This window comes from Magnolia sinica, chromosome 9 (genome assembly GCF_029962835.1).
Source record: "Magnolia sinica isolate HGM2019 chromosome 9, MsV1, whole genome shotgun sequence".
Lineage (NCBI taxonomy): Eukaryota > Viridiplantae > Streptophyta > Magnoliopsida > Magnoliales > Magnoliaceae > Magnolia > Magnolia sinica.
Window position 1 is genome coordinate 70977807 of NC_080581.1, and position 10890 is coordinate 70988696.

The following is a 10890-nucleotide window of genomic DNA, read 5'->3' on the forward strand; positions in this document are numbered from 1 at the left end:
TACATCCAATCCATCCATCCGTTTTGACAGCTTATTTCAGGGCATGATCCAAAAAACTCAAGCATATCCAAGTCTCAGTGGACCACACCATAATAAGAAACAGTGGTGACTGAATACCCACCGTTAAAAGCTTCTTGAGGCCATAATAATGTTGATTTTCCATCCAACCTGTTAATAGGTCACAAAGACCAGGATGGAGGGACCGGGCCACGCAAATATCATCTTAATCCAAAACATCCCTAAGAAATTTTTAACGGTCAATCACCGCTTTTTTCACATGGCGATTGTCCGCCTCCATCTTTTGGATCATGTCATGAACTGAGCTGTATGGATCTTGGGGTCCAATCTACCGAAGCTGTGTTGGAACATATGGTTCATTTAAGAGTTTGTATCTTAAATTAGTTGGAATCAAAATCATTATTATCATGAAATTCATATGAATTAAAATCCTTAGTTACATCTAGTGGTTCCTAATTGGAATTCAATAGAATTCAAAATTTTATTTTTGATGCTTTATGATTAAATGTGTTGTCGGAAAAATGGGGCGACCAATGATGAACAGTCACGTCGCGACCTTGCACACTTCTCCAGGTCAGACGCGACGACGGGGTTTAATCCCTTACTCAAAACCCAAGCAAGAAATAATATCGAGCTCGACATCCCGTCACTAGATGGGGACACCTACTAACATACCCAAATCCTCGAAAGAGCACTACTTCCGTCAATTCTAAGATCTCTAGAGTTCTTCAAAAGTACCTCGTCCCTTGGCTCGACTAAAGAGACATGTCAACATTACACAGGTCAATCGGCATTACCCAGGTCGGGTCATCCAGGTCAGCGTGTCCCAGGTCAGGACACTTTAGGTCGGCTCAGCCTACCTCCCATCAAGGTTCGACCACATCCACTCGAGATCTTAGCTGAAGACTCGGTAAATCTATTGTGATAGGGATCCGTCCGAGATATTTGGAAGATATCCGTGACACGCTTAGGATCCCAAGATCTTCATCGAAGATCTCGGGAGATTCATCTCACACTCGGGATCTGAATCCCTCTACATTACGCACATGCTAAATAGGGGAATCTTCTCTATTTCACTGCCTCTTCTAAGTTATAAATAGATGTACCTCTAATGGTGAAAGGTACGCACAATCTTTAGCTCTAAACCTTCAATACTCAACTAGACCCAGATCTCCTTTCTAACTTGGGCATCGGAGGGTCCCCCCGCTCTAACCAGGGTCTTCCTTGTCCGTTCCTTGTCCAGGTGAGCAGGTCCAGAGGAAGCTAACCAAATTTCTGCATCAACAAAATATATTAGAATTGTTTATAATATTTAGACAAATCTTAATTTGATTAACTAATTTAGTTTAATAACTCAAATTAGTGTAAATATGTGATATATTGACCAAATGATTATAATAAAACCATTTAAATATAAACTTTAGCCAAAAATGAAAAAAAAAAATTGAGCCTCAAGTGGGTCACAAATATAAGCATCACAAATGAGTGACTTGCCAATGTTTTTTAACTGTCTATTTAAATGGCCAATGTTAGGACAAATGGGATTATCATATTGGTGTGATTTTAGTGATGCAATTGATAATTGAATTGTTTCGGCATATCATGACCTTGCTGCGTATAACAAATTAGTAACTTTGTAACACTCTTGTTACAAGTACGACATTCTTGCTTTTAAAAAGGGAGCTAAAATAGGCTAACGAACCCACATAGGATTTGGGCGAATGGCTAGCATTATTTGCTCCCCAACGATGGGAGTTTGAATCCTCACCCCAAGATTGCCCGATGCACATGGTTTGTGAGTGATTGCGTGCATCTGCAAGGATTAGTTTTGCCTCATCATTATAATAATAATAATAATAATAATAATAATAATAATAAAGGTTAGTGGGTTTCAAAACACCCAAAAGTAACTTTTAATTTACCAATAATTTTATTTACCTTTTATTGTATGGCATCAAACACACCATAAGATTATTTTATATAGTGGCTAGTCTATCGACAAGTGGGGTTTGACTATGGTCCTATAGTATCCATATTGACATCCACTTTGAATACTTAGACCCAATCAGGTTTGAGTACCCATCGAGTGCCTATTAGATCATTGAATCTTAGCTTTGACTTTGGTTAGAGGAAAAATAAAAGCATTTATATGGTAGAGCCTATGTTAATAAATTTGTAGATCTTATACATGAAGCAATTCCTATTCTAGTTGCTTGTACAGCTAGACTAATTATATTTAAACCTGTATTTAAACACTATTTTCAATCAACGAAATGTATATAAAAATTTAGCTAAACTCTTATGGTATCAATATGAACCAAGCCACTGCCTTCATCAATCCTGTTGCTTTTGTTGATTCCACTACAACTGCAATTTGTCTAACCAACATTCACCATATCTATTTCCGCCCACTATCAGCAGCACCATATCCTTATTCAAACCCTTTGGCACCATATTTTGATCCATGTTCATACCCTAATAAAAAATTCTTACTCGACCGGCACCACCATCCCCGATCCCGACAGGCACGACCATCTCTGTTCACCGAAATCTTGTGAAACCAGAATCCAGCATCCTCATCCCATCCCTGACCACCACATACAAACCCATCTCGACACCAGAACCCTCTGCAATCGCACCCCCTGTTGCCGATCGAACCCAACCCACCACCTCACACAATCACGTCGTCGTTGCTGGCTACTGCGGACCCCCTATTATCACACCTCCTGCTACCACTGACCTCATCTCCTTCCTGCTACCACTGCCAATCGAACCTCCAGCCACTAAAACACTTGCTGTTGCGCATCCACCCATACCCCTGCTTCTACCATCAGCCACACTATCTTGCTCCGTGGTCCTTGTTGCCTCTGCAAGTTTCCGCTGATGTACATGCACGTTGTCGTCGGACCCTCCTGCAAGACCACCCTTACAACGCATCTACACACTGTCACAAACACCCCTTCTAGTATTTACATCTTTCCTCGGCTACGTATGACTTTCCTTATTATTGGTGTGATTTGCAGAGCCTTTTTTATGGGCCTTTTTCTGTTGGTACAATTTGTGGAATTTTTGTGTCTAATATGTAGCCTATATATGATTATTGCTATACGGTATTCGTATTCTCCTGTTATTCAACATTTAAGGCTCTTTGTTTTTGGGCTTTTTCCTTTGACGTGATCATTAGCCTTCTCTATGGGTCGTATCCGACTATTAATATTGAACATTTGCATTTTGCGATTCAAGACCTGTTATTTCAAATCAAGAACGTTGATTCCCTAAGTGTCATCTAAACACGTTGTTGCTCACAGTATTGGAATAATTGTTGCGCTATTGTACCTACTAGTAATATAGGTACAGAACACATTACAGACTCATATCTTGTTATGTCTACATAGGATGCTCGTGTTGCTTCTCCATCCATCACTCTAAATTTAGAGAAACTTCAGTCAATGCTTTCTCAGGCCCATGTATCTTCTGATTCTACCGCTTTATTTTCATATGATGGTGTTTCATATTGGTTAATTGATTTTGGTGCTTCACGTCACATGACCGCAAAATGAGTCTCTTTTAGACAACTGTTAATTCATTTTAACTCTATTCGCACAACAGATGGTGTCGTTATGTTAGTTTTCAAAGTTGGGTCTATCACTACAACAGATGGAGTAGGCATAAGGTTAGACATCTTTATTTTATGGACTATCTAAACTTGGATGCTTTATATTGTATATCTGTCAGTGCAGTAGCCACTTAATACTCCATCATTATGGCACTGTCGTTTGGATCATGTTTCTACTTCTCGATTACAATTCATTATTTCACGTGGTATTCTTGGTCATTTTTCTAATAAAAATTTTAAAAATATTAATTGTTGTGCATATTGTAAAATTGCTAAAACGTATAATTTACCCTTCGGTCGTAACACCTCTATTTCTTTTTCTATATTTGATCTTGTGCATAGTGATATGTGGGAACCTGCTCCCATTTTATCAAAAGGAGGATCTCGTTATTATGTGTCCTTTATTGATGACTATTCTTGATATACTTGGGTGTTTTCTATGTCGAGATGCTTTGAGCTTTTATGACATCTTTGTTTGGTTTTACAATTATGTTGAAACTCAATTCTCAATTAAAGTTAAAGCTCTGCGATCTGACTTTGGAGGTGAATATATTAGTAGTAAATTTCAAAAAAAAAATTCTAACAAACATATTCCGCATTAAAAGTCTTGTCTATATACCCCCGAGCAAAATGATGTGGCTAAAAGAAAAAATCAGCATATTCTCAAAATTGCTCAAGCTCTTTTTTTACCTACCTATGTTCCCAAGGAATTCTGGGCAGAAGTCATTCGCACTGCCATTTACCTAGTTAATATTAGGCTGTCCTTTTCCCTATATATCAGTTCACCTTTTAAATGATTATTTCTCTCGCAATTCTGACTACTCTGCTCTTCGTGTGTTTGGATGCGCTTGATTTGTTCTCTTACTACCATCTCACAGAGACAAATTACCTGTTAAAACTATTAAATGTTGTTTTCTCGGGTACCCAAACAATCAAAAGGTATGTCGATGTTATGATCCAGAATCCAGGACACTTCGTGTCTCACAAAATGTTATTTTTGTGAACATCTTTCTTTTCATTCTGCAAAAGAAAGTACCTCATTTATTGACATCTTATTTCTTCTTTCATTCTCAAAGGATTTGTCTGAGATATCACCTACAAGACCTTCAAAAATTCAGACAATAAATGTTTCCCCCATTGGCCATGTTCCTCCTCCAGCTCTCACCTCTGTTAATTTTGCGCCGTCTTCAGCAGTTCTTCGTAGCTCTGGGTCCTTTGTTCCTCCTACTCGTTTTGCAGACTATAAAATTAGTTTACCTTGTCATCAAGCCTTCCTTGCCTCATTTCACTTATATTTTGAGCCCCAATCCTACAAGTAACACAACATCTTGAATGGAAACAGGCTATGTCAGAACAGGATGCACTTATCAAATGCAACTATGGGAACTTGTTTCTCTTCCCTAAGGAAAACATACCATTGGTTGTCAATGGGTGTACAAGATTAAAACAAAATCTGATATAAGTATTGAATGATATAAAGCTCATCATGTAGCTAAGGGTTATAATCAGGAATTTGGCATTAACTTTGCTAAAACGTTTGCTCTAATTGCTCACATGACGACAGTTCGGACCTTGATAACAATTGTTGTCGTTCACCAATGACATCTTCATCGGTTTGATGTCAAAAATGCATTTCTCAATGGGGATCTACAAGAAGAAGTTTACATGTAACTACCTCCTGGTGTATCTTATCTTGAAAAACATGTATGTCGCCTGAGACGTGCTTTGTATGGTCTCAAACAAGCTCCTCAAGCCTAGTTTGCTAAATTCATCTTTGTAGTTATGTCAGTTAGATTGTAACAAAGTTCTCATGATCCCGCTTTATTTGTCTCGAATACACCCAAATGACGGATTATTCTATTGCTATATGTTGATGATATGATTACTTCTGGTGATGATGAAGCTATTATTCCTATGATCAAATAACATCTTAGTCATCTTTTTAGATGAAAGATTTCGACTTTTTACGTTACTTTATGGGGCTTGAAGTTGCATATTCTCCATGTGGCGATTCACTCTCTTAAAATAAATATGCCACTAACCTAATCTCTCGAGCACATTTAGCAGATGATATCAAGTATGTTGACACTCCAACTGAACTAAATAGCAGGCTTGGTCCTACAGATTGAGAACTACTTTTTAATCTTACATTTTATCGTCAGCTTCTTGGTAGCTTGATTTACTTGACCATTTCTCAGCCAGAATTGCTTATATTGTTCACTTTGTTAGCTAATTTGTAAATGCCTTACACTTTGTACATCTAGTTGTTGTCCTCCACATTATTCAATATGTTCGAGACACTCTTTCTAAAGCTATTTTCTTCTCCACGGCTTCCTCACTTGAATTACGAGCATATTTCAATTCTAATTTTGCTTAAACTGTATCTGATCGGAAGTCTAGTATGAGACTTTGTATATTTCTTGATGACTCTCTTCTCTTCGAGGAAAGTAAGAAGCAACAACACATTTCTCAATCTATTGTTGAAGCAGAGTATCGAGCAATGGCTCAAACAATTGCAAAATTGTCTAGCTCAGATGATTGCTTGCTTATTTAGGTGTAAATTCTATCACTCCTACTCCTTTGCACTATGATAACAAAAGTGCCAGCCATATTTCTAACAACTCTAAATTTCATGAGCGCACCAAGCATATTGAGGTGAACTGTCATTTTGTTCATCAAGAGTACTTAGCCGGCACAATTTCTCTCTCCTATATATTGTCTCCTTCGAACAACTTGCTGACTTCTTTACTAAGTCCCATAGTACATCTAAGTTCTTGCACCTTGCATCTAAAGTCTCATGATTCCCATGAATACATCTCGAGTTTGAGGGAAAGTGTGTGAAAATAAATTTATAGATCTTGTATATGAAGCCATTTTTATTATAGTTGCTTGTACAAATAGATTAATTATGTCTAAACTTATATTTAAACACCATTTTCAGTCAATGAAATATATACACAATTTTTGCTAAACTCTCAGAGTCACCTCATAAATGGACCGGATGGTGGCAACATATATGTGGTGTATAAATAGGTTGTAAGATATCATTGGCTTGGAAACCACATTTTGTAAGTAAAATCATAAAGTATTGGATATATTTGCGCTCGAATTAGTTTCCAGTTTTCAGCCACAATTAACTTCATGTATTTAAGAACACGAAGAAGCATTTTAAATAAAGTTTTGACATTTTACGAATTCAAAGATGTGTATGCTATTAATTTATGGTTAAAATTATACATGCCAATGCCACTCAGTTGTTTATATTTCTAAAAAAATCTTCAGGTTTATAGGGTAGCTCACCTAAGAGTTAAATTAGCTTGGTTTTCGAATTAAGTCCAAATAAGGTGTGGTTAACTTGATAGATGGTGTAGATTTTATTCATATCAAGTTATTTATGCTACTATTTACACAAGTATCGGCATAGTCCATGTTGCCCAATAGGGCACCACCACGTGTCAACACTATCATACGAATGAGGGAAGGAAAATTGAACACGCGCCTTGAGAAATCTTTGACCTATATCCGACAACAATACGTAGCTTGCCAAAGGCAGCATGGTTTAGAGTCGTACACATGTTTGTGGTTGAGAAAAGAGGGACATTGCATGAAGGACATGTGACAGTCGCATGTGTTACTTACAACATATGCAAGAAGCTACTTAAAGACATGCTGATACCAGATATCTCACAAGTTGTACTCTAGGATGCACATGTCAAGGCCCTCTCACATGATCATGCCAAAACAGAAAACTTTCTAGAGACGATCGATGTTTTTTTCAGAGACTATGGAAGGTTAGAAGACGGATTTATCCGGAATTAGAAAGAGATTGGGTTATGATGGCGTAAAGAATCCGAATCTTGTTGGGACATAGCCGAGTAACCTTTGAGGATCAACAAGGAAATATCGATTTGGCCATCGACCTTCCAAGTTTATAAAAGTAGCATTCGATGAATGGCTATGGGCCCTCGCTATACACAATTAGTTAATCTCTATAGCACAACGTTACATATTCTAGTTTTAGCTTAGATATTTAACTTCTATATAGCCACACTGCAACAAGTCTTAAATCCTTAGGTTAGTTTGGATCTGCTATTGTCCAACACCATCGTTGCAGTATGCTTTATTGAAGGAACGAATCCGACGCCGAACCTGTCGAACTCATGATATGAGCTCATCCATTCCAACTCATTTGTATCTTCTTTTTTTTTTTTGCATTCTAGCTCATCTGTATCTTCTTCTTCTACTTTGTTTCTATTTTATTTTCCCTCCATTCTAGCATAAATATGGGTTGTGTGCGGCTCAAAAGAATATATAATATCCTTTTCCAAATGGTTTTTTATAACATGGTATCAAAGCGGAAGGTCTTATGTTCGAATCTCGAGAGTAGCAAATATGCCTCGCTAATATATTATTCTCCCACAGGGGGTCAGGAAAATCAGGTCCGTCCCGGGGATTGGGAAATAAAGCCCAGTCTATTTATGGTGTGAGTGTCTCTCCACCCTTGTCAGTATGTTCCCGTGCGGATACATTGATACACAACACTTTGACAACTTAAGCTTTTAGATTAAATGGTTATTTAACATGCTTAGAAGTATATTAAATATACATAACTTCCGTCGTCGGATTCCACCAATCACCGAGTTCTTACTTGGTAGATCACACCAGTTACATTCTACAAATTGTACATTTTAATTGTTCTATCCACATAGTCAGTCATAGGTATTTCTTTGCTTAGTAAGATTTTATTTCACTGATTGTACTATTCTTACATGCAAATCAATAAAATCGATAACTAGTCTTATTTTTAATTTTATTCGTCCACTATCGCATTATTGGGAAACTTGAAACCACAAAAATTGTTGAAAGAAAAGTCCTTAACACAAGGAAAATAAATCTCATTGAAAGACCAACCCTCCCATTCTAAATCACCTAACTATTGCAACATTGGTGGTTGAACAATTAGATCAAGGTTTAGAAGTTTGATCCAAACCTGGCTAGTTTGGCGCCTAGCATCGTAAGTATTCAATCAATTTGAGTTGAGTGTAACTTGGGCATGCCCGATACTATTCCAAATCATATACATTTGACCGTATACAGGCTATTTGTTTATATACAGGCTATTTGTTACACGTATGACCTCGTGTCAAATTGAAGAGCAAGACCCATATGAATAAAAGAAACCCCGGTGGATACCAAGATGGGGTACCCGTACTTTCCAACTTTCCCTCCTTCCCATCTATCTCTTTGTTGGGTAATTATTACTTTCGATGGTAATTTCAAGCAAGCTGCCCCACTTTGATATTGACAGCTTCACTAAAATTGAGGAAGAAAGAAAAAACAAAAATTTGTGTGGCCCATGGTGATGTATTTGATCCACGCAGTCGATCCATTTTATCATACTATTTTAGGGCATGAGCCAAAATTACACAGATCCAAAGCACATGTGGACCACACCTAGCTATAGTGGGAATCAAATGCCTCCACAAAAGTTTTGGATCAAGCTAGTATTTTTGTTTTTTTATTCATCCATGGCTTTTTAATCCTACGAAACAGGTTAGATAATAACATATACACATCATTGTGGGCCTCACACAAATTTCTACTTTTAATGGTGGATGTGATTATCTCGATGTCTTCTTTGGTGGGGCCCATAGACGGGACACATACATCATAATAGGACCCATACACTTGGCGCATACAATTCCCTCTAATGTGATCTTAGCGCTTGAGGCATATTTACTCCATTATTTTCCTTTCTTTTCAAATAACTATAAAAAATAATCATTACTCATTTACCCTCGTTAACCATTTAACGAAGTAAACGGTTAAACAAACAGACTAGTCGCACGTGCCATACACACTATTACACACTTCACACGTGGACCCAAATACGACCAGGTTGACCCAACCTTAACAGACGGACCTGACTCAACCCAACATGACTCAGCTTTTAACCAGGTCCAAAAGGTGAGACTTCGACCCGACCTGATTTTTCTAGGATCCAAAGGATGGAAGTGGATTGCGTGCTGAGTAAACTCTGTGGGGTCCACTTTGATTTACATATTTTATCTACTCCGTCCATCCATTTTAAAAGAGAATTTTAGGGCTTAAGACCAAAAATGAAGTATATACAAATCTCAAGTGGACCTCACCACGGGAAACATTGTGAATTGAAATTCTACCGTTGAAAATTTCTTGAGGGCCACAGAAATTTTGGATCAAGCTGATATTTGTGTTTTCCCTTCATCCATGTCTTTGTGATCTTATGAACAGGTTGGATGACAAATAAACATCACTGTGGGCCCTAGCAAGGTTTCAACAGTGGAAGTCATTATTCCCACTGTTTCATTTGGGCATACTTCTAATTTGGACTCAACCATTAAAATGAGCTGGAAAAAAAGATGGACGGCGTGGATAACCCACATACATTCATAGTAGGCCCAACTGAGTTTACTCAGTACGATAAAAGCGTACTGAGTAACTCAGTACACAATTCGATTTCCCAAAGGATGGGATCAGACCCATTAAATCAAGTGGAGTCGAACGGTGCCTGCGGATCCAGATGCCTATTAACAGCACTGGACTGGCCACAACCTATCCATCCACTTCACAGAACCTGTTTTTCAGATCTATGCCATTAGGCAAGTAGGCAACGCTGTGGATGTGCCCTGGCTTGAAAATCAGACACGAGTGGTCAACTGGTCACATGTTTAATCCGTCGGATGAATGAGCCCTAGGTGGATTTTCACTTTGCGGTGGGGCTTGTTTGTTGAATGGCTAGGATCACTCACACATGTGCCTGATCAATGAGTGGAACTGGCTTGAACCTTTTCCAGGGTATGCTTGTGGTGGTCACACTAGATGAATGGACGGGCTTGATCACATGTATGATGCCTCCCACGTGTTTCATAAGGGCATGTATGACTTGTTAGGGCCAATGCTGTAAGACCCGTATCCTAGTCCGTACTGTTCTGTCGATTGCCGCGATCATTTCCGTCGAATTCCGGTAACCTGCGACCTATAATCGACGTTTGCGCACGATTCTAAGCCATATCCTGTAGATTTGAGTCAGCTTAGTCCGAGACATGTACCATTGCAACCGCACCGTCGCCGTGGTTCCAACGGCGTGTCTCGTGTGCCAACCCGATGCTTAAATCATAAGATGTGGACTGTGCATTATAATGGTCATGGATTGCATATTGCGGGACCCACCCATCCCATGTGGCACCAATCTCTAGGTAATCATGAGAGTGATG